Raw genomic sequence first — 25922 nt, forward strand, 5'->3', positions numbered from 1 at the left:
TGCTGTTGAACATGTGCCATGATAATCAGTGTATAGTGTAAATTCTGTCTCCATCTCTGTGGGCATGGAAAGCCCTAAAGACAACAGAACAAGTATGATTTTCTTGCATATACAAGAGCATAAAAGAAGCTTGCAAAAGGGGGCTTACCCCCTCTTGTGAGCTTCAGAACTGTTTTACTCAAAGGTTGCACTTGAAGTTTTGTGCAAGATGACTTTGGAGGGAGGGCAGGGCAGAAACTAACGATTGGGGCTGGTGGATCTGCAAATACACAGATACATTGGAAATTACTCCCAATAAATGGAGAGGGAGCACACTGGCCTCAATTGCCACTGCTGCCCTGACACTGCTGTGCCAGCCATGGAGCAGCTTCAGTCATATTTTGCAGCTTGGGGAGAGGACCTTCCTTGAACTAAGCTCCAAAGGAAGCCTGGGTCTTCCCATAATTCAGATTTTATTAGTGAAGAAAGCAATTGCTTAGCTGGGGTGAACAAGAGGCTTGACCCAAACTAGATACAACCAGCCAATACTGTCTGTGAAAGGCAATTCTGGAGCTAGGTCATTAAGTCTTTCAGAGTTGGCTATTATTCATCATTAAAGGCTCTTTGTATCCTCAGTGGTACATCTCTCAGAGGAAACAGTGAATCTAAGCACTATTGAGTGTGTATGGAGCTGGAGAAAACTGGCTTGGAAAGTGGGATCAGCTGCTCTGGATCAGGAGGGCCTGATAAGGAGCTTGAGGGAGGGACAGAGAAGCTTCATCTCTAGACAGTAGTGTGATGCTGACAGGCAGGCCAGAGTGGTCAGAGAGGGGATTGCTTTCAAAGGATACAAGCCATTTGCTTTTCTATTTCTCTGTAATTAAGCTGAAATCGCTTTATCTAGTCTAACTGAGGAGAAGTTTAAATCTAGGTAAGTTAAACAAACTGTCTTCTTTTTTATATTTTCTCTCTGTTTTTAATAACTCTTGTTAGTGGTAAAATTACTGCTCCATGACTAACTCTAACCAGACATTCCCAAAGAGAAAACAAGCCTATTACATCTATGGAGTTCAGCTGAAGGATAAATAGTTCCCAGAATCTATATTTCCTAGTCCATTCTTGATCAAAGTTGGACAAAAGAGTCTGTTCCAGGGAATTGTGTTGCCAACAGTTTGCAGCGGGAAAACATGAGGGGAGAAACTGAAAAACCAAGGAGGAGATAAACAGAGTTGATGATGTTGGTCACACAACTCTCCGTGCACAGGTTTCACATGGTAAATAGAATTTGGCTCAAATCATGGCCCCCAAAAAGCTGACAGTCTTGATGACTGCAAATGTGCAGAGCTCTAGGTGCCCCAAGGATTAGCATTGATTAAACTGGGGGACTCAGAAAATAGCTAAACTGACAAAGACTAATCTATGAGGAAAGTAGGAATAAACTAAATAAGTATAATTTAACTAAAATAAATTTAATAGATTTGAAAAATTCTAGAGGATACACCTGACTTGAAAGAATAATTGTTTAAGGTGAATGGGGAAAGGGGGGGTAATACATAGATATAGTAGCAGAACAGTGTAACCTGCATGTTACTGGTTATTTAATATTATACTATAGATGTTCACTGAGCTTTAAAAAAATAAAGACAAAATGCACTTCTTAATTTGGACTAGAGCTGGTCAGAAAATTGGAAAAAATATTTTATGACATTTTCATGGTCTTCCCTGCGCTTTCCACCCCCTCACCACTGGGATTTGAAAATTCAGTTAAAAAAATCACTAAAATGTTGAATTTTGAAAAATATTGATTATCTCAAGTTATAATTCCTCACATTCATTTTGATTCAATTTGAAGATGGAATAAATGTTCCAAGGACTGTAGTGAAAGCCCTTTGGCTTTTTTTTTAAGTAGACAGAGACTGTCTAATTGCAGTGTAGAAAATTTTCCTGTATTGGGCTGGGTTAGCTAACTTATTGGGCTTTTGTCTCCAGTTTTTGATTCTATGGTGCATGCATTCTTATAATACAATTGTATTGTTTAGCAAGATGTTGGATGGTACAGTTACTGTAACAAAAGCAGCTTCCGTGTGTGTCCAGTAACTATTTAACCAACTATCCTGAGCAATTGTATTTGGCTGGAATAAAAAAAAAAAATCCCTTCCACCATAAAGTCTGTGTTATAATTACTAGTCTGAGATAACTTAATCATTAGTGTTAATTATAAGTTCTTTTGAACAGTTTTTTTTAATAAGTGTGTATACAGAACTTAGTGTTTTGAAGCCTCAATCCCTAACTGGGGTCTAAACGGACTATTGCAGTAATACAAAATAAATTTATTGGGCTTCATGATGCATTAGGGTGAAATTCACCTGGTTAAGGGCTTAAGTGATATGTGAGCCATGAAACTTTGTAGAGAAAATTTCACTCTGTATAAATATAAACTGGCAGTATATACCAGTTCCTTCTAGATAACCAACATTTAAGCATTAGTTCATAAAGCTATCCCCAAGACTGCACTCTTCAACATGCATTCATTTTTTTTTTTACTATAGTACCACCAGCATTAATGATTGAATAGGTGCCATTTGCATTGATTTTGGGGACCAATATATATTCTTTAAATGTTAATAGTTGACAACTTATATCATTCCATTCTGTCAGACTTCATAACACACTGTGATGAAGCTACCAGGAGGAATACTTCCTTTTGATACAAAACCTACTCACTATTTGATCTTATCCAAATGTGAAAAGTGAATAGCAGCAGCGGGTGCACTAACGTATCTGCAGTGTTAATGAAGCCACAAATGCTGAAGATATATCTGACTACTTTTTTTAATAGTTCAGCATGTCTCAATAATTTTTAAAACTGTGCTTTATTATATATTTCTGCATCGGGTTTGTGCCTTTAAGACAAAACATCTCATTGACAGATGTCCTCAAGGAGGAAAGACATTTAAATCACAGTTTTAAATATAATACTGTCAACACTGTTTATAACAAGAGTGTTTGACAAACTTGTAAATAGCACAAGGCTTGATACGTTACTTCTTGCTGCTCTGAGTTTTGGATGGAATCTCTTCTATGGAGCTACAAGATAGACATAAACAAATACATTAAATTAAAGTAGTGGAATGAATAAAAGTTATCCCTTTGGAGCACACCAAACTGTAGTTCCATTCAGGAAAGAATAGTTTGTTTGCCCCACCAGAATTGCATAATGAAATTATAGCTTTAAAACACCTTTTGGGGTACATTATTCAATATGACAAAGTGGGTGAAATCTGGGTCCCATGCAAGTCAATGGGACTTGTCATTGATGTTGGTGAGGCCAGGAGTTTGCACAATGCTTATCAAATCTTCAGTCTGCTTGTCCTTCTCTTTTCAACCTTCAGAGTCTTAAGTTCCTAGCTCATGTCTTCTACATTCCTCCCTCATCTTATGTCTTTTAGGTTCTCATCTCTTTTTTTCCCCTCCATTCCCTGGCCAGACATTAGTGTTTCATTTTTAAAGGAATTGCCATTCTATAAAGTAGATATGTTTTTGTTTTTTGTTTTGTTTACTCTGGACTTTCCTAATGTCACACTCAGATGATACACAGCTTGGGAGAATACCTCAAATATTAATATTTGCTCACATAAATATTTAATAAAAACATTTATTTTATCTGTGCTTCATGCCACTTTTTTGTTTGCTTTCCATGAATATTCCAGCAAAGGGCCAGATTCTGATCTCATTACCCTTGTATACATCAGGAGAAACTTCAAGCATGAATAGAGTTTAGCGGGTGTAATTCAGAGGAGAATTAGACCCAATAAATTAAACAACACGTTAAATTATTGAAACAGAAAATGTTAAGCTTATATTATTGTGTATACATGGAAAATGAATTATGAATGTTTAAGCACATTTATTCACATGGACACTTGATTCAATGAGTTGTGCACGTATAACAATACAGTAAAATAGCCCTTAATGTGGTATGTAACAAAACATGTTGTGCTTGCGTCAACCCTTTTAATTCAAGTTACAGTGTAATGCAAGTTACAGTGATGGACTCTGAGGCCCGGTCTACAGTATGCAATTATATCGAAATTAGCCGCGTTACATCAAATTAAAACTAAATCCGTCCACACAAACAACCCGGTTTTGTCGGCTTTAAGGTCTCTTAAAACTGGTTTCTGTACTCCACCTTGGCAAGGGGAGTAGCGTTAAAATCTCTATCGCTGTTCCGGATTTGAGGTACTGTGGACGCAATTCGACGGTGTTGCCCTCCGGGAGCTATTCCAGAATGCTCAATTGTGACTGTTCTGCACAACACTTTCAACTCAGATGCACTAGTCAGGTAGTCAGGAAAAGCCCCAGGGACTTTTGAATTTCATTTCCTGTTTGGCCAGCGTGGCTACCTGATTAGCACAGGTGACAATGCAGAGCTCACCATCACAAGAGATCATGCAGTCCCAGATGCACAAATGAGCTCCAGCATGGACTGAGTGGGAGGTACTGGATCTCATTGCTGTATGGGGAGAAGAATCGGTTCCAGCAGGACTCCATTCCAAAAAAAGGAATGTAAACATATTTGCGAAAATCTCCCGGGGGATGACGGATGCCACCACTACGCCACCACTGTCCATGGACACCTGCAAGGGGGGACTCTCATGCAACGGGAAGGATGTTTTTTTGGAGGAGGAAGAGGAGGAGGAGGAGGACAGTGCACAGGCATCAAGTGGTGAATCTGTACTCCCCAGCAGCCAGGAACTGTTTGAGACCAAGATGGTCTCAGGACCATGACGTTGGAGAAGGCACTTCTGGTGAGTGTACCTTTGTAAATACAATACAGGGTTTAAAAGAAAGTGTATTTACTGATTCATTTGCCCTGAAGACTTGGGATGCATTTGCACCCAGTACAGCTTCAGGAAAAGTCTGTTGTGTTTGGCTTAAAGGGTCAGAGCCGTGCGGTGGGGGTGGGGGGAAATCCGTCTATGCTGGCCTGTTGGTGTTTGGCCTAAAGGGCGCGGGGTGGTATGTGTGTGTGTGTGTGTGAAGTGATCATCCCAGAGAGACCACAGGCCCTCCTTTTAAATGACCAGCCCACCAGGCATTGCTTGATATAGGAAAGGTGGGTGCCACAGTTCGAAAGCATTGTAATGAATGCAGAAGAAGAAGAACCCCATGTGCCCCTAGGGCTTACCATGACTGCCTGCAGGCTGAATGTTGTTGCCCAGCCACATGTGATACAGTCACACCAAACTGGCAGGCACTCAGCATAAAAGGCAAAATGCAACCTTGTACAGAAATAACATGTGCTAGGTACTATGAATTGCTTGTTTCACTGAGAAACAGTCTTCCCTTTGTTCTCTAAAATGTATCTTTTAAACTTCTACCCTCCCTTTTTCTCATCCTGCAGGTGCAAATGTTTCAACGCAGCCCCTATCTACTCCATCCCAGAGGCTGGCCCAGATTAGAAGGTGGAAAAAACGCACTCGGGACAACATGTTTGCAGAGCTTATGCAGTCCTCCAGCACTGATAGGGCATAGTTGAATGCGTGGAGGGAAACAATGGCAGAGTCCCTGAAAGTGTTCAATGACCACAATGAGAGGAGGGAGGTGCGCAATGAGAGAAGGCAGGATGCCATGCTCAAGCTGATAGGGGAGCAAACTGACATGCTTCTCTGTCTGGTGGATCTTATGACGGAAAGGCAGCAAGAGCACAAACAGCCATTAGAGCCCCAGTATAACCACCCTCCCTCCTCCCCAAGTTCAATAGCCTCCTCACTCAGACACCCAAGAACAGAGGGGGCAGGCTCTGGGGATCCACCCACTCCACCCCAGAGGATTGCCCAAGCATCAGAAGGCTGGCATATCCTAAATTTTGATTTGTAGCATGGCCTTGTCCTTCCCTCCTCGCACCCTGCGCTACTCAACCCAGGATACCTTGTGATTTATCTCCCTGTGTTTTTAATCAACTAATAAAGAATGCATGGTTTTGAAATAATAGTGACTTTGTTTCCTCTGCAAACTGTGATCAAAGGGGCGGGAAGGGCAGTTGGTTTACAGGCAATTAGAGTCAAGAAAAGGGGCAGGTAACATCAAGGAGAAACAAACACAACTGTCACACCAGAGCCTGGCCAGTCATGAAACTGTTTTTCAAAGCTTCTCTGATGCGCAGCACACCCTGCTGTGCTCTTCTAATCGCACTGGTGTCTGGCTGCATGAAATTGCCTCGACCTCCAACCCTGCCATAAACGTCTCCCCCGTACTCTCACAGATATTGTGGAGCACACAGCAAGCAGCAATTGCAATTGGAATAATGGTTTCGCTGAGATCTAACCTAGTCAGTAAACTGCATCCGGTGTGCTTTTAAATGTCCAAATGCACACTCTACCACCATTCTGCACTTGCTCAGCCTATAGTAGAACCGTTCTTTACTACTGTCCAGGCTGCCTGTGTACGACTTCATAAGCCATGGCATTAAGGGGTAAGCTGGGTCCCCAAGGATAACTTTCAGCATTTCAACATTCCCAACAGTAATTTTCTGGTCTGGGAAGTAAGTCCCTTCCTACAGCTGTTCAAACAGACCAGAGTTCCTGAAGATGCGAGCGTCATGCACCTTTCCCGGCCATCCCACTTTGATGTCGGTGAAACATCCCTTGTGATCCACCAGTGCTTGCAGCACTATCGAGAAGTACCCCTTGCAGTTTACATACTGGCCGCCCTGGTGGTCTGGTTCAAGATAGGGTTATGCGTTCCGTCTATTGCCGCACCACAGTTAGGGAACCCCATCGCAGCAAAGCCAGCCACAATGGCCTACACATTTCCCAGAGTCACTACCCTTGATAGCAGGGAGTCAATTATTGTGTTGGCTACTTGGATCACAGGAGCCCCCACAGTAGATTTGCCCACCCCAAATTGATTTGCAACTGACCAGTAGCTGTCGGGCATTGCAAGCTTCCAGAAGGCTATCGCCACTCGCTTCTCAACTGTGAGGGCTGCTCTCATTTTGGTATCTTTGCGCTTCAGGGCAAGGGACAGCATGTCACAAAGTTCCATGAAAGTGGCCTTACACATGCAAAAGTTTTGCAGCCAGTGGGAATCATCCCATACCTGCAACACTATGTGGTCCCACCAGTCTGTGCTTGTTTCCTGGGTCCAGAATTGGCCAACACCACCATGATGTCCCGATAGCCACATGCCGTGCTTCTAGGAACGTCTGTGTCCATGTCCTCATTGCTATTGTAATCGCACTGTCGTCGCTTCCTCTCCTGGTTTTACACATACTGCTGGATAATGCACAAGATATTTACAATGGTCACAACTGCAGCCGTGAGCTGAACGGGCTCCATGCTTGCCATGCTATGGTGCCTGCACGGGTAATCCAGGAAAAAAGGTGCAAAACGAAGCAGAGCAGGAGAGCAGAGTTGCAGCGGAAGTGGCGGTGTATGGTTTATGCTGGCATACTGCACGAGTTGCAGGACAGCAGAGTTTTGCAGATCTACTGCACCGTCTGCTGCAGGAAAGCATGAGAGCAGAGTGGCAGTGGAAGTGGTGGTGTACGGTTGACGATGGCAGAAAAAAGGTGCAAAATGATTGTCTGCCGTAGCTTGCATGGAGGGAGGGGCGACTGACAACATGCACCCAGAAACACCCGCAAGATTGTTTTTGCCCCATCATGCACTGGGAGCTTAACTCAGAATTCCAATGGGTGGCAGAGACTGCGGGAACTGTGGGATAGCTTCCCACAGTGCACCGGTCCGAGAGTCGATGCTAGCCTCGGTATTGTGGATGCACTCCGCCGACTTCATGCATTTAGTGGGGACACACACGGTTGACTGTATAAAATCTCTTCTGAAAAATTGACTTATATAAATTCGATATAATTTTGTACTGTAGACGTACCCTGAGACTGAGGAGGGCAGGTGGGGTTTGTACTCAGTGGTGCAAGTAGAAATCATTTCTTGCCGGTACTGCACTCATGGAAGGGACACAAGTGGGGCTTGTGACCTCCCCACGTGACCCTCCACGTGACTCCTCCCCATCCCACCCCAGCCCGGGGCCCCACTCTCTCCCTGTCCCCTCCAACGCCCCCTGTACCTGTGTACAATTTTACAACTGCATCTGTTAAACAGATTGAAATTGAAAACTTCCTAAATAAAAGAAGGATAGGAAGGACAATCACACCATTTTCCCTTAACACACTATCAGTGCCTCCCTTATGTCCAAACTCAGCTTCTGCCAGCTTGCCTTTATCTAAGTATTGCTCTCCACCAGGCACTAGGAAAGCAAAGATGCTGCACCATCTGGGTTTGATGGAAAAGAGACATAGAACTGTGTGCCCAAATTGTTTTATTATTTTCCTCAGCATGACATACAGGAGGGACTGTTAGAAGGTTTTCCCTTCACCCTCTCCCCTGGTTTTTGTCACGCAGACAGAAAGCAGAAGACCAGAAGTCCGAAGTGCAGGCAATTCAATGTTTATTGGGGTTAGTTCCAAGGAAGCATATCCATAGCTCTACATTGTGGCAGAGTCTGTTTCCCAGTGTTCCGTTCCCAGTTCTGACACCACAGAGTCTTTACCCCATGCCCCCCTTCCCATCTCTGATTCAGGAGAGCTTTGCCTGTGTCCCCATTCTCCATTCCCTAGTCCCCATTCTCCGTCCCCCCTTCCCATTTCCACCTCCTCCTTCTTAGCAGGCCCAAATATACCTGAAGTGTATGCCCCTAGTCCCACCCCTTACAACCTATGGTAATGTTTTGTTTTGACGGGTCGTGAGTTGGGGTCTTCGTCCCACCCCTTTTGTACCCCATGAGAGGGTAAGAAGTGAGGTGTGCTCCAATCAGGGGCAGACATTTCTCTGGTTGTTCAGGGTTTAGCCTACTCAGTGAGAGCATACTGGCACACATTCAGGTTAATGCTTAAACACACTGAAAGAGATTTTTCATCTCTCTCTATTTCCACTATAAAAGGGGATATTGTGCTTCCATATACAAAGAATAAAGCATGCATTTTTTCAACCTCAAATGAGTTTTATGTTTGACAAAGGAAAACAACAAAAAGAACAAGAAAATCTTCTTGAGAGAACATAGTCTGTGAATGTCTTCTGGTTTATGGGCACGAGCAACTCTGGGAATGAAACAGGCAACAAGCTCTGCAGATGTGAAAAATTCCTAGAAATTAAAAGATACAATACACACAAAGCCATCACATCTGCCACACACAAGGATACAGAAAAGGGAAGGAGCAGACAGGGAAGGAAGATATGAATGGACAAAAGGAGAGGAAATGTAAAGAGGAAAGATTTATAGGAGACTCGTCCTTGATATTTGAGTTCTCTCTTTCAGCCAGGTATAGTGTATTGTTCCTAGACAGTGGCTTATATACAATAATAATTCTGCCAGTGTTTCAGTCCTATATGTGTCTAACACAGCTCCCATTGTTACAAGGGGAAATTTATTTCTTTCACTACTGGTTTGCTGAGTTTTCTTGTTGCATAATTAGATTGAATTCCCTTGTATATTATTCTAGACAGAGACCTACATCATTTCCCTGTTTTATTGTTTGGTATCAGATTTGTCTTGTAATGCCATGTTCATCATAATACATTTTTCCAGAACATGAAGGTCACATCTGGAAACAATAGCAGCAGAGGTGTCACATGCGGAAGAGAAAACAATAAGCCCCAGGGGCATATAGCCAGATATGGAGGGACAGAGGCTTTTCAGCCTGCAAAACCAAAGGAGCTGCAGCTCAAAAGTGCATCTTTCATTTACCCAGTCAACCAGGCCACATAGGTCCTTTAGTTCTGTGCCCATTCTGATTTCAGTCAGCTTCTTCATAGCACGGTTTGTGGGTGGAGAACACTAATGACCAACTCCTGTGCCTTTGACTTGGTCCTGACCAATGTTAAACAGCAATACATATGCTTTGTTTAAGTTTCTTAGCATATGTATTGTGCTGTTAAGAATGAATGCCCAGCCGCGTTCTGCTCCTTTCCCCGCAGCAGCAGTGGGGAAAGGAGCAGAGTGAAGCCCAACCCCCAGCCATGTTCTCCAGCGGGGCTATGCAGCTCTGTGGGGGCAGAAGAGCCGTCCAGCAGCCCTATACCTTGCTATTGCACTAAAGGTGTAATCATGCTGCTTGGTGCATTGGGGTTGGACGCAGACCAAATCTCTGTCCATTCTCTACCCCTGCTTCAACCACCTGTGTGGGAGGGGAAGAAGTGGCTTTGCAGAGACTGCTTCCCACCCTATGTTACAACCCACACTGTGAGTGACTGGCAGAGGGGAGTAAGGATTCTTCCTACTCCTTGTGCATAGCAAGGGCCAGGATCTGTCCCTTAATATACTAAAAGATGATAAATTGTTTGAAAAGCACTACCTGCTCTTGTAAATGTTCACATCTTTCTCTGCTCTGTAACTGCAACAAACAGTAAAGTTCTGATTTATCATAATCATAATGCTTGGTCATAATTCTTAAATTTATCATGCAGAATAAAATGAAAGAGATAGTTTGATTCTTGTTTCCTACACACAGAACAACTTTTTTTTTACCACAACCTGATTTTCCATCTCCAGCTGTTAGAAACATTGGTGCAATTTATATTGATGTTCCTTTTGAGTAGGGGTAATAAATAATATAGTCAACATAGGGGAAGGCTGATTAGGTTTATTGTCCATTGTCTGATCAAAGAGTCAGGTTGATCTAATTGGCCTTCAGATTCTGTAGGAGACACATGGGGAAAAGAGCATGATATGTTTACATATATTTTTAGAAAGAAAAGGTAGATCAACATCAATAAAGGCAGTCACAAGAAAGCATGGATTAAACAGCACAAAGGATAACAAAAAAAGCATAAATATATAATAGAAGGAAAGCAACATCCATCTAACAAGCTTGCTAGACTTCATAAAAAAGATCTGGAAAGAAACTGAACAGAAGGTAAAGGCAAAAATAAACTGGGAGTAAAGGGTCAGGAAATGAATTTAAGCTACAAAATAGACTGAAAATAGAAACATGGACAAAATACAATTTGTAGAAAGAAAATGGGGTATGAAAAATACTGTACAATAGCTCCCTTCAGCAGAGTGCATTTGCCATATAGAAATCCACAGTCTTATGTGACCTGGCACAAAGAAAGCTTAATCCATCACGACATATAAATGTCTCCTTAGTGTAACCAAAAATGAAAAAAAAAAAATGATTAAAGGTCTAGTGCATTGGCTGGCAGGGGAAGAACACTTAGCATACTCCCCTGTATCCATGGCAAAATACCAAGTAAAGATCTGCATAAAACTTCACGACAGCTCTTGCTAGTATACAAATGTCATTCTGTGAGGGGAGGGAGGATTTCATTTACTTAAATGGAAAACTTTCAAATAAATAAATAGGCAACATTATTCTGTATGCACAAGCAGAAAACAAGCCAGAACATAAACTGGAAGAATTGGTCTTTGGAGCTGTCAGGCAGAACCACCCACAATTTTGGGACGTAGAAGTAGAAGACCTGACCTCTGTTTTCCTTATGGAAATAGCCTTGAAAAAGTAAAGCAATACACGTAAATTAGTCTCTCTAGGGATGAAAGCAACAAATATCTATGCTCCATTTCTGCAGCAGGAGGCAGGGGAAAGCTGAAGATCTCTCTCAGTCTGAATACCATCTGAAAACCTTTATCAGCCTTGGGCATGGTGTGATTATGGTAAAGAGGAATCTGTTACAAACAGATTGTCAGAGAACAGAACACTTTTCCAGGACTGATTCAAAATGCTTGTGCTCTGCTTGTTAAAAAATTCAGCCCTTTTTCTTAGGCTGGGTTTAAGCCAGCTGGCACTCTCTAATTCAGACTCCTTCTACCCTGATTTTCACTCACAATGACTGTACTTAAAGATTTATGATTTACCATTCCCCTTTTTCACACATGTGTGAATTTATCCTCTGTGCTGAAGGGAGCTTAGGTTGGCATAACACAAATGTGGAGGAACCAAAAGAAACAAATTAAGCAAAAACAAAAAAAAACAAGCTACTTGGAAGAGGCTGCTAAAAAAGTGTAAGTAAAAAGTGGGTTACTCCTTACTTTAACTAACACTTTCTTCTGGCTCCTTGCCATGCAAGTTACACCAACGAGACTCCTTTAAAACTACTACAAATCAATAAACCAGTAAGTGGATGTAAATAGGTTTAAGGGAGTGTAGTTTAATGCAAATGAGTCTAACAATGTTAGGAGAGCCAATGTTCATCAGTTTACACATTACCTCTGAATTTGTCCTACTGTATGTAAGGTGGAATACTAGAATACTTAGTATGTATATGGGCACTTTATAAGGTGCGTGGGCAAATATTATGTCTAGGGCTGTCGATTAATTGCAGTTAACTCATGCATTTAACACATAAAATGAATCACAATTTTAAAAAATCACATTTAATCACAGTTTTAACCACACTATTAAACAATAGAATACCAATTAAAATGTATTAAATATTTTGGATGTTTTTCTACATTTTCATATATATTGTATTCCATGGTGTAACTGAAATCAAAGTGTATATTATTTTTATTACAAAGATTTGCACTGTAAAAATGTTAAACAATATAAATAGTATTTTTCAATTAATCTCATACAAGTACTGTAGTGCAATCTCTTTGTCGTGAAAGTGCAATTTACAAAGGTAGATATTTTTGTTAAATAACTGCACTCAAAAACAAAACAATGCAAAACTTCAAAGCCTAGAAGTCCACTCAGTTCTACTTCTTGTTCAGCCAATCGCTAAGAGAAACAAGTTTGTTTACATTTACAGGAGATAATGCTGCCCTCTTCTTATTTACAGTGTCACCAGAAAGTGAGAACAGGAATTTGCATGGCACTTTTGTAGCTGGCATTCAAGGTATTTACGTGCCAGATATAAAAATTGTATTAAAGCTAAAGTTAAAATTATATAACACACAGGCTGAGAAAAGTGTCTCTACATCTGGGTAGAGTGCTTAGATTATCCACAAATACAATTTGTTTTTTAAAAGTCATATGATACATATAGTACATAATCTGCAATAATCCAAATTTAGGTGAATAAATTTAAGAATACAGTTTAGATATTATCATCCAAGCATTTGGGTACATTGCTAATGAAAAGTTGTACAGAGATTTGGTTGTGGAAAGCAAAATATATCAATGAGTGAAGATTGTCCCTCAGTAATTGAGCATTTAGGGTAGGTTGTCCATTTAGAAGATACAATCTATGAGGAAAGTATTTCGGTTACTTTCCTGACTGTTCTTCTCTTTGGCATCCCAGCTCATCCCTCCTGGTATTGCTGATGTCCGGTGATCTGTTCTATGTAGATGTCCCTTGACCACCTGATGGCTTCTGACACCATGAGTTGCTGCATTATCTGAGCATAGCAGCACTCGCTCATTACTGGGGTCCCCTGCACCCAAGGCTCTAACGATCAGTGCATGTGTCTGAACCTGGTAACCCCTTAGCTCTCAAGGTTTCAGCTGGAGGGGTGTATTTCTCCACCTTTCGAGCTTGGGCACTATGGAAGGTCAGGGTCCTGTTCTTGAAGGGCATAGTGACATCCACCATGATGATTTTCCGGTCCTCATTGCTGATGACGCTGTCTGGTCGCAGTTGGCTGTCAGTTCCGGGGACGGTGGAGTTCACAGCAACCTTCCCTACAGGTGGTGGGATGGCTCTGACCAGGTAATCTTGGATGGTGCTGTGTCACAGTTGCCAGGCTCAGGAATGGGGCTTGCAGCTATACAGGACATGGGACAGTGTCTCGTCGGCGTAGCCTCACTTCCTACAACATTTGTCCGAATTCCCGTGGCGGACAGCTCCATTCAGCGGAAAGCAGTTGAGCTGGGCCCTGTGGATGAACCTCCAGTTGGCAAATCAGGTGAAGCTGCCCCTGGGGAGGAAGTGGTTGCTGGCGTCCCACTTACACATCACCTTGAACGTATTGCCCTGGTCCAGCTTCTGCTTCAGTTTTTCCACATATTAGCAGTGCATCCTTCAGGGTCCTCTCCAGCATGGTTCTAGCTTTCAGAGTGAGGATTGTGTGGTCTGTGTTCTTCACCTGTGACACCAGGACTCCCAGCTCCTGTCATTCTTCACAACAGGTCCAGCGGCAGCTGATACGCTTCTCCAGTCATCCCATAGTATTGCGGGCATGAGTCCAGAGCGAAGCAAAGTCTCCCGCTTCTCTTTCAAATTTGCCTTCCAGTGAGCCGCTCAGGTAGGTGGCGGCATCTTGGTTAGAGGGGGTCCTGGCAATTTGCTTGTTGATGACATCCCACATGGCACTTTATGTGATGTTCCTCACCATGGCGTCTGGGCATGGCAGAAGGCGGAAGGCATGAGTGATCACCACAAAGTCACCCAGATCACCCATATGAGGGATGTTGGTGCCACCCTGCCTGGGTAAGATGTATACAAGTTCATTGCTCACTCTCTGGGGAAAAAAACATCCACTTCTTCACTAGCTGCCTGATGGTCTTGTCTGCCTTGTTCAGAGGTACCTTTGGCATGGCATATCCTCTCAGGATGAATGAAGTACGGAGGATCAGAAGGTGTTCAAGACAATGATCTTATGCCATGGGTGCCAGTAGGGAGGAGTTGATCCTGGTCACATCTTGTAGAATCTCCATGATGGTATCCTCAGGTGTCTGCTGGACGCGGAACCTGTGGGTGTGCCGAGATGTTGATATGCTTGCTCATCCTCAAGGAAGGTCATAGGTTCACCCTGGATTTGAAAAGGTGTTGCCTGAGCCGAGTCCCTTCTACTGCCATCGATATGCAGCAATGCACACTTCCTAGCACTGAAGCGGAGTCCCATCCAGTTGTAAGCCTGGTTGGTGATGTTGACATTTGTCGGAGATATTTGGGGTTGTCTGCCATCAGGACCAGACCATCTGCATAGGTCAGAATGTTCATACTGCTGCCATACAGGTTGAAACTGCCTGGACTGCTGGAGATGGCTCAAATGAGTGGCTCCATGGCTAAGTTGAAAACAATGGGGCTGGGGGGACAACCTTGCTTCACGCTGCCACGGATAGGAATTTCAGGAATCTCTCCTTCTATGAAGCAGGTGGTGGTGGTGGTGCAGCCTCCATAAAGTTCCCAGATCAGCTGGAGAAAGTTTTCAGGAATCCCAAACTCTCACAAGGTGGCAAAAATGTGCTGGTAGGGCATTGATCCAAAAGTATTAGCCAGGTGGAGCCAAGCTATGGCACATTGCCTCCATGCCCTCCAGATCGTGTAGATGGCAATCTGAAAGAGAATGTTGTGTTCATAATAGCCTTCACACGACATGAAGTCTTTCTGAGTACAGCTGATGGCTCCTCCTTTCACAGACCAAATGATATAATGTTTATAATGTTACCTGAAAGTGAGAATAGGCATTCACATGGCACTGTTGTGGATGGCATTGCAAGATATTTACATGCCAGATATGCTAAAGATTCATATGCCCCTTCATGCTTTGGCCACCATTCCAGAGGATACACTTCCATGCAGATGATGTTCATTAAAAAAAAATGTGTTAATTAAATTTGTGACTGAACTCCTGGGGAGAATTGTATGTCCCCTGCTCTGTTTTACGTGCATTCTGCCATATATTTCATGTTATAGCACTCTCAGATGATGACCTATCACATGTTGTTCTTTTTAAGAACACTTTCATTGCAGATTTGACAAAACGCAAAGAAGGTACCAATGTGAGATTTCTAAAGATAGCTACATCACTCAACCCAAGGTTTAAGAATCTGTAATGTCATCCAAAATCTGAGAGGGATGAGGTACGGAGCTTGCTTTCAGAAATCTTAAGAGAGCAACACTCCAATGCGAAAACTACAGAACCCAAACCACAAAAAAAGGAAATTAACCTTCTGCTGCTGGCATCTGACTCAGATGATGTAAATGCATCAGTCCACACTGCTTTGTGTCATTATCAAGGTCCAGTATACTTCAACAGCAGCTGTGGGAACTACAAGTTGTGGACTACACACTGCAGCAAGTTGGAAGAACTTCCTGGTTCCTGCCAGAATGTACCTTCTGTGCCCGCAACAGGAGGTCTCAGAACTGACTGATCTGGGAGTACACAGAAGGCAAGCAGAGAGGAGGCTGCTGAACTGTAATCCTGTTCTATGTTCTTTACAGAATAAAGCCTTGTTCCTGGTGGGGTTTGTCTGAGTGGTTCTGGTCTGAGGTGAGCACACACTGACACACAATACAGAGCACACAAAGGAGCCTCAGGCCCAGTTCCACAAAGTTGTGTAAAAAGTCTCAAGGCAGGCTTTCCCTGTCTTGAACAACCTCATGACGGGCCACTTAACAGGAGCAAGGGCTACACTATGGTTATTTTTAAGTAGAGAAAATACTTGTTAATTTTTTCGCTGTTTTTTTTTTTAAATAAACAGTGATTGAAATCAAATTTTTGTTGAATAATTAATTTGAGAGGATAGAATTATTTAAAACAAAACAAAAGTGCATACATAAAAATTGAAAAGTTAGACTGGGCACACCATTTTACTTGTAAATCTGTGATTGTGGCCCATGGGGCCTGATCCTGTGATCCTTGTGCAAGACAATGCTTAATAACGTCAGGCTAGGGGCAATGCAGTTCTGTCCAGGTTAAATTTCATTGAATAGTACAAACTTCCTGTTAAAGGATACGCACTTCCGGGAGACCAGGAGCTCTGTGCAGCAGACTGTGATGTAGAGATACAGCCATCTCTTGGCTCACATGCAGTGAGAGTGCTTAATTGACACAGAACAGTTGTTTTTAGCTCCCGACGGTCCGGAGATACAGCATCTTAAAGCAATGACATTACCTATGGAAAAGCAACTTTTGGTCATTTTTTGTAGTGGTTTCAAAAAATTTAGGGATGCCAGTGACGTATGGTAGTATTCTCTCACTTCCTGACCTAAAACACTAGAAACATTTAAGCATTTGCTATGTTTTACTTCATTGATGGGCAAAGTGATTTACCCCAAACTTTTTTGGAATTCAACTACTGGAGAAAATGGTGTTTTTACTGAAATTATCACACTTGGATACTTAATGTTAAGGAACAAAATGGAGACTAAAAATGGATTTTCGTACCTAACTTTAGACACCCAGATTTGAAGTGCAGTAAGGTGCAGCTCAGTGAGTATGAATGGCATAATCTGACCCTGAAAGGTCCGATGTTAAAATGGGATATACCATGCACTTGTATGGCTGTTATGAAAGTAGTATTTATTTGTTCATGCCAATATCACTTATTGCAAGCCTCAAATGCTTTCCTTAAAACCATTTCCTAGATTTTTTTCGGCTTTCCTGTTACACTATCATTAGGGCACTGATTACATTAGATTATGAAAGAAGCTAATTGGATCTACTTTTAGATAGCTCTCTATTTCATATTTGACTTTGGGGGTCCATTTCATTTGCAGGTGCTTAATTTTATATCAATACTGTCCTTCAGCACAAGGTTTATTCCAGCTTCTCAATGTTTTTCATGCATGTAATATGCATAATTTATATCATCCTCATTAGAAATACATGTTTTTGTGCCAGGTGCCAGGTCATTTACTTTAATTATGGACATTTTTTCTTTCCAGGTCAGTCAGTCTCTAGCCTCTTAATGGATTCAGCAAGACCAGAGCTGTTCATTGTCGTTTTGGGAATTTGCTCAGTTTTGAGAGATTATAGTGTTGCTGTTTATGGAAGCAAAGTGAATTAGAAAAAAAGGGTTATGGAGAATTTAATACCCACGTTGGTGTGACCTGTAGGTTCAGAAGGATTTATTTAAAGACTAAAATGAGATAAAATTAAATTTTCTTCAACAAACTTAAATTACTATGGTTCAGATCCTGGTACTTGTGGAAAGGGGGAGTAAACAGGGTTTGGACACTAGCTGTCAAGTGGATTGTTAGGGGGTGACAGTCTCTTCTCTTTCCAGTTGGGGGAATACCAGAGATGATGCTTTACAGTCACAATTGCAGATCCAGCAATACTGGGCAGACTAGAATTATTCCAGGAATAGGAAATAATTGCATCACCTTGGATTTAATATGGTGGCAACTGCTGGTAAAATAGACTTTTGATTGTAACTGCTATCTGGAAGGCATTTGGGTATATTTGACCACTGCCGAGCTCATAAAACAGCTCAAACAACTACTTCAAGTGTACGGTGGCACACGCAATTTAACCTGTCTTTTGTCATATTAACTGTCTCTCTTCTGATGTATTAGTGTGGAGTTCATACCAGAGTATTCTCCTTTAATATATGATATATGTCAGCACACTCTGTTTACTGGAACTTTCAAGGTGTCTTTCCAGATCCATCTGAAGACATGGCCATTAGATGCTTAACTTGAACTGGGGGTTGGAGGACTCTTGTTGACCAGTGCATCCACAGGTTCCTATTTACCACCCTTTTGTATTCTGACCTGGGACCAAATCTCACCCTCCAGTTGGAGTCTATGGGAGTTGCATCACCTATGCCCGGGATTCCCAAACTTGGTTCACGGCTTGTTCAGGGTAAGCCTCTGGTGGGCCACAAGATGCTTTGTTTACCTGAGCATTCGCAGGTACAGCCGCTCGCATCTCCCAGTGGCCGCGGTTCACTGTTCCCGGCCAATGGGAGGTGTTGGAAGGGGTGGCCCAGCCCGCACTGCTTCCTGCAGCTCCCATTGGCCAGGAACAGTGAACCGCGGCCACTGGGAGTTGTGAGCGGCCGTACCTGCGGATGCTCAGGAAAACAAAGCATCTCATGGCCCACCAGGGGCTTACCCTGAACAAGCCGCGAACCAAGTTTGGGAACCCCTGACCTATGCCTGTGCTGAATTTAACATCTGAACACCAGAACTAAGAATTGAGCACTTTTTTCTCTTCTCTGAACACTTTTTTTTTTGCAGTCTTTATGACCTACTCCACGCCATCACCGGTTCATTCAGCTGCACATCCACCAATGTAATATTTGCCATCATGTGCCAGCAATGCCCCTCTGCTATGTACATCGGCTAAACTGGACAGTCCCTACGTAAAAAGATAAATGGACACAAATCACATGTTAGGAATGGCAATATACAAAAACCTGTAGGAGAACACTTCCATCTCCCTGGACACACAATAGCAGATTTAAAGGTAGCCATCCTGTGGCAAAAAAACTTCAGGACCAGAGTTCGAAGAGCAACTGCTGACCTTCAGTTCATTTGCAAATCTGACATCATCAGCTCAGGATTAAACAAAGACTGTGAATGGCTAGCCAACTACAAAAGCAGTTTCTCCTCCCCAGGTGTTCACACCTCAAATGCTAGAAGAGGGCCTCATCCTCCCTGATTGAACTAACCTTGTTATCCCTAGCCTGATTCTTGCTTGCATATTTATACCTGCCTCTTGAAATTTCCACTACATGCATCTGACGAAGTGGGTATTCACCCATGAAAGCTTATGCTCCAATATGTCTGTTAGTCTATAAGGTGCCACAGGACTCTTTGCTGCTTTTAACAGCATTACTGTTGCTTTATTTAGTCAGTCACAACCGGCAATCTTGTTTTAGGACATCTCTGTGTTAAGCAAGGCTCAACGGCCATATCTGACTTGCTCAATGCATTTCTGTGGCTGGGTACAAATCACTTATTCAGGTGATGCAGACTGATTTTTTTTCAGTAAGTTTCTAACCATTATTACTGAAAATAACCTTCAAATTATAAATGCAGCATAACTGTGAGATGTACAGAAGTCAAATATGCCTTGAATTTATTTTAGTAACTGTTAATTCCTTCTGTCCCTTAAATCAGAAAAGCTATCACTCTATTCACCTATCAAGGACACAAAAAAGGTTCCAGCATATGTAACCTTTGGGTGGGCTAGAGTTCACTTTATTGCCGTTCTCCAATGCCTAAAAACCCAACTTCCATAGAAAAGTAGCTGGAGACCTGGAGTTCAGTCTCTAAGGATTTTCAGCAAGGATTGCACAGGGTCAACCTTCCCACATTCAAGTCCAAAGAGGAACTAAATAAATTCATTTAATTAAATAACTTTATAAAATCTTATGATAAAAAAAATAATCTAATTTGTACAACATAACATGGCTTTTTTATAATTCACACACATTATCTTCACAGTTATACATAAAGAAAACAAATTAAAATCTGAACAGTTCAGTCCCCACAGAAACACAGTGATAAGAAACTGAGAGTTCCCAAAAACTTAGGTTTAGTTCACCTAAGTCTCAGTTAGAGTCTTTGATCATCAAATCTATACAGTCTGCTGAGTGTAAAACAACATCTTCCCTCCACTTTCTTGTAGGAATCTTCAGTTGGAATCCATGAAGACTCTTCCTCTGCTGAAATCACTGCTAGCCAGACAGTTAACTGGTTAACCAACCACTTGGTTAAGTTTATCGATTTAAAGAAAACCCTCCTGCAAGATGTTTCAGAGTTAGGGACAACAGTCTGCTTTCTGCTCCTGGGCTTAGCTTCTCCCAACTCACTCAGGGGACATGGACCTTTGTATAGCCCCTGCCCTGACTGCTTGCCCTCATGGAGTCTGATCCCAGTGACAGGGAACCTATTGGAGCATACCCCAAACTACCAAACCCAAATCCAGATGCTTCTGGCTATGGGGTGCTAAATCAGCCTAGCAACAATGACCCAGACACAACTGACTCCTACCTCCCCACAATGGGTCTCTTAAAGAGATATCTCCCTATTAGGCACATGAGTTACATATATGCATTGTTTACCCCACCTCTGCCCTGAATAGAAGGTCACGTCCCAGTGAGGCACCTTGCTTAAGCAATTCTAGGTAAGAAGATGTTCCCATCTCTTGTACTTCAAGAATAGCAAATGGGACATTTAAATAAAAAAATCAAGCTATTGTTATTCACTAGGCAAAAGTCTCTCATGACACATAGGGATGCAATTTCTCTCTGTCTTTCTAGCTACAAAAAAATCACCAAAGGTTGACTAACAAGGGTTACATTCTGTTTGCCTATGCACAGTGGGTCCATTGTGTTCTGGGAGTTAATCCAATTTTAGACAGGTGTAAAAAAGGTAGGTTTAATTTTAATCCATTTAGGAATAGCTTGCCTTGTGACAGAAAGCTGGAGGTTCCAGGGATCAAAACTTACAGAATCCCCCAAAGAATATGTCTCTCTATGTTCAAATTATCTGCCTTGTTCCTTCAATATGTGTCTTGTTCTGCTGTAAGCTCTGGAGGATATGATATAAAAGGTTTTAGTCCATACAATCTTTGACTATATCTATGCCCTCTAAATGTAGAGGAACTATAAAGGACTTTGTTTTCTTTATAAGTGACTGTTGCACTCTTAAAATGACATGAATGGCATAAGAATGAAGAGAAATATTGATAGGTGTAAGCATATAACTTGTGTATACAAAGGGGATTAAAATTAAGTTTGTGTCAATATAGAATTACAAACCTAGAAATGAATAGAATATAAAAGCCTCCAATAAAAAGGAATACAGTATTTTTTGTATAAATGTTTGCCATCTCTTGCATATTGAGGGAAGCAGCAGAGAAACAGAGAAGATGAAATCTGAGAGCTCAGTTAACTAATGTCCAATAGAAAGAAGAGCATTGTCACTTCCAAAGAAATTGGGAAATGGCATAAAAACTGAGGTCACAGTATAGGATGCCAGAGTTGACTGAACCCACAAAAGAAGTTGCAGAATCCAGAAGTGCTACCAGAGATTTGAACCAGCCATGTGTACAAATTCTTCCCAAACCCAGGGTTACCATTAGTGAGAAGTGGTGAGATTTCATTTCAGAGGTTGTATTTCTATTAATCTTCTTTAGTAGAAGTATCTGAAGGTTACCTTGTTGAATCTACTTTATTTCTAATAAGACCTCAAGGAACTATACTGTGGATTTTAAATAATTCTATATGCATATTTCTACTTTGAAAGGCCTAAGAGATCCTCAAGACATAACTTTAGTCATTGCTTTTGATGCTTTAAATTAGTCCCTGTCAAACCAAAAACAAGAAACAGAAGGTACTACATTTATAATTGCCTTAAAGATAAGTGCATCCCTATTCCTTGAAGAATTACTTGAAGTGTGACAAATGTGTAAGAACCTATCTAATATGTTGCTTGGCCCTGAAGACAACTGTTATGATGGCTTGAGTTGTTGCTCTGAAGACTGGGAGATGGTTGACCAATGTTCAATTGCCAGGTTGATGGCATTAGTCATTATTTCTCACTTAGGGTGAGAACATACCATGAACAGACCAGACCATGGAACATATAACAACTAAATGACTGATTCACAAATACAAATGAGGAATTGGAGCAATGCACTCTGCTACTCCTGACCCAATTATCTGGCTTCACCACTTGAATGAAAAATTATAGTTTTTGTATTTACTATTTACATCAGCCGTAGGAAGAAGAATGAAAAACTGAAGCTGATAACTGACTATAAGAAAATGCAATAATAAATATTGGTGATTTGTATTGTTCTACAATATTGCTGCTTGGCTTCAACACTGGTTTGGGTAAATTGCTTACAAAACTGCAATTGTATTTTATGTTTAATTCATGTCTAAAATGTTTGATGTATCTAAACTTGATGTATACAGTTACTGAAAATATGCCTCTGTGATTCTTGATGAATTAATAAATTTGTTGAACTTTTAAGAATAACAGAGTTGTGATCTGAAAGTAAAAGTTGACCTAAGAAGAACCTAGCATTAAAATTAATAAGTTAATGCTCCTGGACTCAATAACAGGTTATTAAATTATTAAATTCCATTTAAATAATGGCTCTGATATTCATCATGATGACAAATCTTGTCTGTTAGATTTCAGCTGTAAAATCTAGCTGCCATCTCAGCAATTCCTGAAATTGACTCCCATTCATGATGCCTTCCTGAGTCTACAGAGTGTCTGAATCACTGACATAGAGTGTGAACTCCTTTACCCCTGTTAATCTCATTGGTATGTCAACAGTAACTATTTCATTACACATCATTTTAGTGGATGGAATGGAGAAGCTGGTGGGAATGAAACTCACAGTAAGCAGAATGGCAAGGAACTGGGAGTTGCTACAGGGAAGAAAATGAAGAAGGAAGAGCAGAGGAGAGATGAAAAGCTGGGTGCCTCCTTCATTTGGGCCCCTTTGAAAATCTCACACAGACACTCTATCCTACCCTTTTCTTTGTGCTAACCTCCCATTAATGTCTGTAAATATTCTGCTGTGCCTGGAAGAGAGCATGGAATCCTAAATGTAAATCGAGCTCATTGACCATAATTAAAAATGGAATTTGTCTCTCTCCATTAAATGAATTTATCACCCATGGCCTATGACATTACCTAAATGTATCCTAATTATTTCTTGTTTAGTCAAGTGATCACTGAAAAGCTAAGAAAAGATGGGTAGCATTATTTATGCCCCTTTCTAACACAATAAGTGCAAACCGAATTTTACAAAGTATTTTACTGTAAAACTCAGAAACCTTCACTTCTATTGAATAAACTGAAGCAGCATAACGGAAACTATTTTCTTTGACTGTCAGCAGACATTTAGACAATATGAAAGTCATCCAGCTATAATAGATTCCTTTATATCTGATGATACCAGTGAACAAAGGGAATCAGCACAAGAGTCATTTATTGCAAAGTGGTACAATAGTTGACATGAAAATGGCTCTCTAGAAGCCTTTCAGCATAATAAACTTGTGGAAGAAAACTACCAGAGAGGGTCCTAGAAATAAAAGAAAACTCTGCTTCAAACAAGCAGGTGCCATTCTATTACATTTTTGATCTCTTAGAGAGGCTGAGTTACAACAGTTAGATCGACACTAGCTGTGACATGTCTGTGTATGCTGAATCAGAGAAAGGAGGGAGACAGTAGTGATTTCTAAAAGTTTTTATTGTGAACCAACTAACTGAGTAAGTTCTTCAGCTATCATAAGGACAAAAATGTCTTTCCTGGGTCTGGATACAAAAAGCCAAATCCAAACATCTCCAACTTGGTAAGACAGGTAGGTTAGACTATTGAGTGCATCCTCATATATATGATAGTAGCAAATTTGTGATCATGCTGTCTGATGGCAGAAGAAAGTAAAAATAAATTGCCCTTAACATATTGATTTTTAAAATCTTAGTTTTAGGTATTCTTTTCTTGTGGTATAAAAACGTTCACCAGCAATATTCTCTACACCTAACAGAATTGCATGATCAAATAGTACAAGGTACTGATGGAACATAGACCTTACAACTTAAGATCTCACCAGGTCCCCCACAATGTTATCACCAAATTTTAAGGATATTTTTAAACCATCTTTTTAAGATTGCAATGATATTTCCTGCATTTTCCATGGATACTTAATCATGCTTCAGTGCAGGGGAGATGAACGAGATGATCTCTACGATTCTATAATTCTTTGATCCAATCTTGCATCACTAGTGCTCAAAGCAAATTTTTTCCTTTATCCATTAAATGTTCATTTCGGCTTCAGAAAGATGAATATTTAGCAATTTCTTCATTTTTGAGATGAAGTCCAGTAATTCAGTAGAATAAGAGAACAAATTTTGGATCTGTGGATTGGCATTCTTATACACAGTAATGTGCTCACCATTTGAATAAACTCTGTGCAGTAACTTCATATTTTTCTTTATCTCCATATGTCATATCTTGTATCACTGTCCTCTGGATCTCCAACAACTGCTTGCATCTATGAATTTTTTTGCTTTAGGATTTTTTTTTTGTGAGGGAGTATAATACACATAGAATCATAGAGTTTAAGGACTGAAAGGACCCCACAAATTTTAATCTGACTTTCTGTACATCATAGGGCATTAAATCCTACCCACTTATTGTACTGAGCCCAATAATCTTAATTAAACTAAAGTATTACATCCCTCATGCCAAGGTTCCTTCCCCACTCTGAACTCTAGGGTACAGATGTGGGAACCTGCATGAAAACCTCCTAAGCTTACTTTTACCAGCTTAGGTTAAAACTTCCCCAAGGTACAAACTATTTTACCCTGGGACTTTCACTGCCACCACCAAACGTTTATCTGGGTTTATTTATTAGGAAAGTGTTGTTTGGAAATGTCTTTCCCCCAAAAAATCCTCCCAACCCTTGCACCCCACTTCCTGGGGAAGGTTTGGTAAAAATCCTCACCAATTTGCATAGGTGACCACAAACCCACACCCTTGGATCTTAAGAACCATGAAAAAAACATTCAGTTCTTGAAAAGAAGAATTTTAATAGAAGTAACAGTAAAAAAGAATCACCTCTGTAAAATCAGGATGGTAAATACCTTTCAGGGTAATTAGAGTCAAAACAGAGAATCCCTCTAGGCAAAACCTTAAGTTACAAAAAGACACACAGACAGGAATATCCATTCTATTCAGCACAGCTTATTTTCTCAGCCATTTAAAGAAATCATAATCTAATGCATATCTAGCTAGATAACTTACTAAGTTCTAAGACTCCATTCCTGTTCTGTCCCTGGCAAAAGCATCACAGACACAAACCCTTTGTTTTTCTCTCTCCTCCCAGCTTTTGAAAGTATCTTGTCTCCTCATTGGTCATTTTGGTCAGGTGCCAGCGAGGTTATCCTAGCTTCTTAACCCTTTACAGGTGAAAGGATATTTCCTCTGGCCAGGAGGGATTTTAAAGGTGTTTACCCTTCCCTTTATATTTATGACACCTCAGGAGACTGAACTATTGTGTGTCACAGGTAGAGAGGAGGAGGGACCAAGGTGCTCCACTGCCTGAGACCGCTGCAATGGCAGGGAACCGATTTGGTGAGACATGCACAAATGATAAACATCATTCAATAAATAAAAAGGAAATGTTTTTATATTTTATGTTAATTATTGTTCTAGCACAAAATATTTTATTAACTAACATTTTCAAACCCAGGTGCCTGAACCTAAGTTTTAAAATCCACATTTAGGCACTACATTGGGGCTTCCATGCCTGAAAA

At 41.1% G+C, this 25922-nt stretch overlaps 1 long non-coding RNA gene across 1 annotated transcript in view; it reads left to right on the top strand.

Annotated features, from left to right (window-relative positions):
* LOC125637927 (uncharacterized) overlaps positions 1-18481 on the top strand; it is a 210578-nt gene extending 192097 nt beyond the window's left edge. Inside the window, exon 6 of the long non-coding RNA XR_012668828.1 lies at positions 17571-18481. This is a non-coding gene — a long non-coding RNA (uncharacterized LOC125637927). The remainder of the gene's footprint in view (positions 1-17570) is intronic.
* The last annotated feature ends 7441 nt before the right edge of the window (positions 18482-25922 follow it).

This window comes from Caretta caretta, chromosome 1, assembly GCF_965140235.1.
Source record: "Caretta caretta isolate rCarCar2 chromosome 1, rCarCar1.hap1, whole genome shotgun sequence".
NCBI classification, from domain to species: Eukaryota; Metazoa; Chordata; order Testudines; family Cheloniidae; genus Caretta; species Caretta caretta.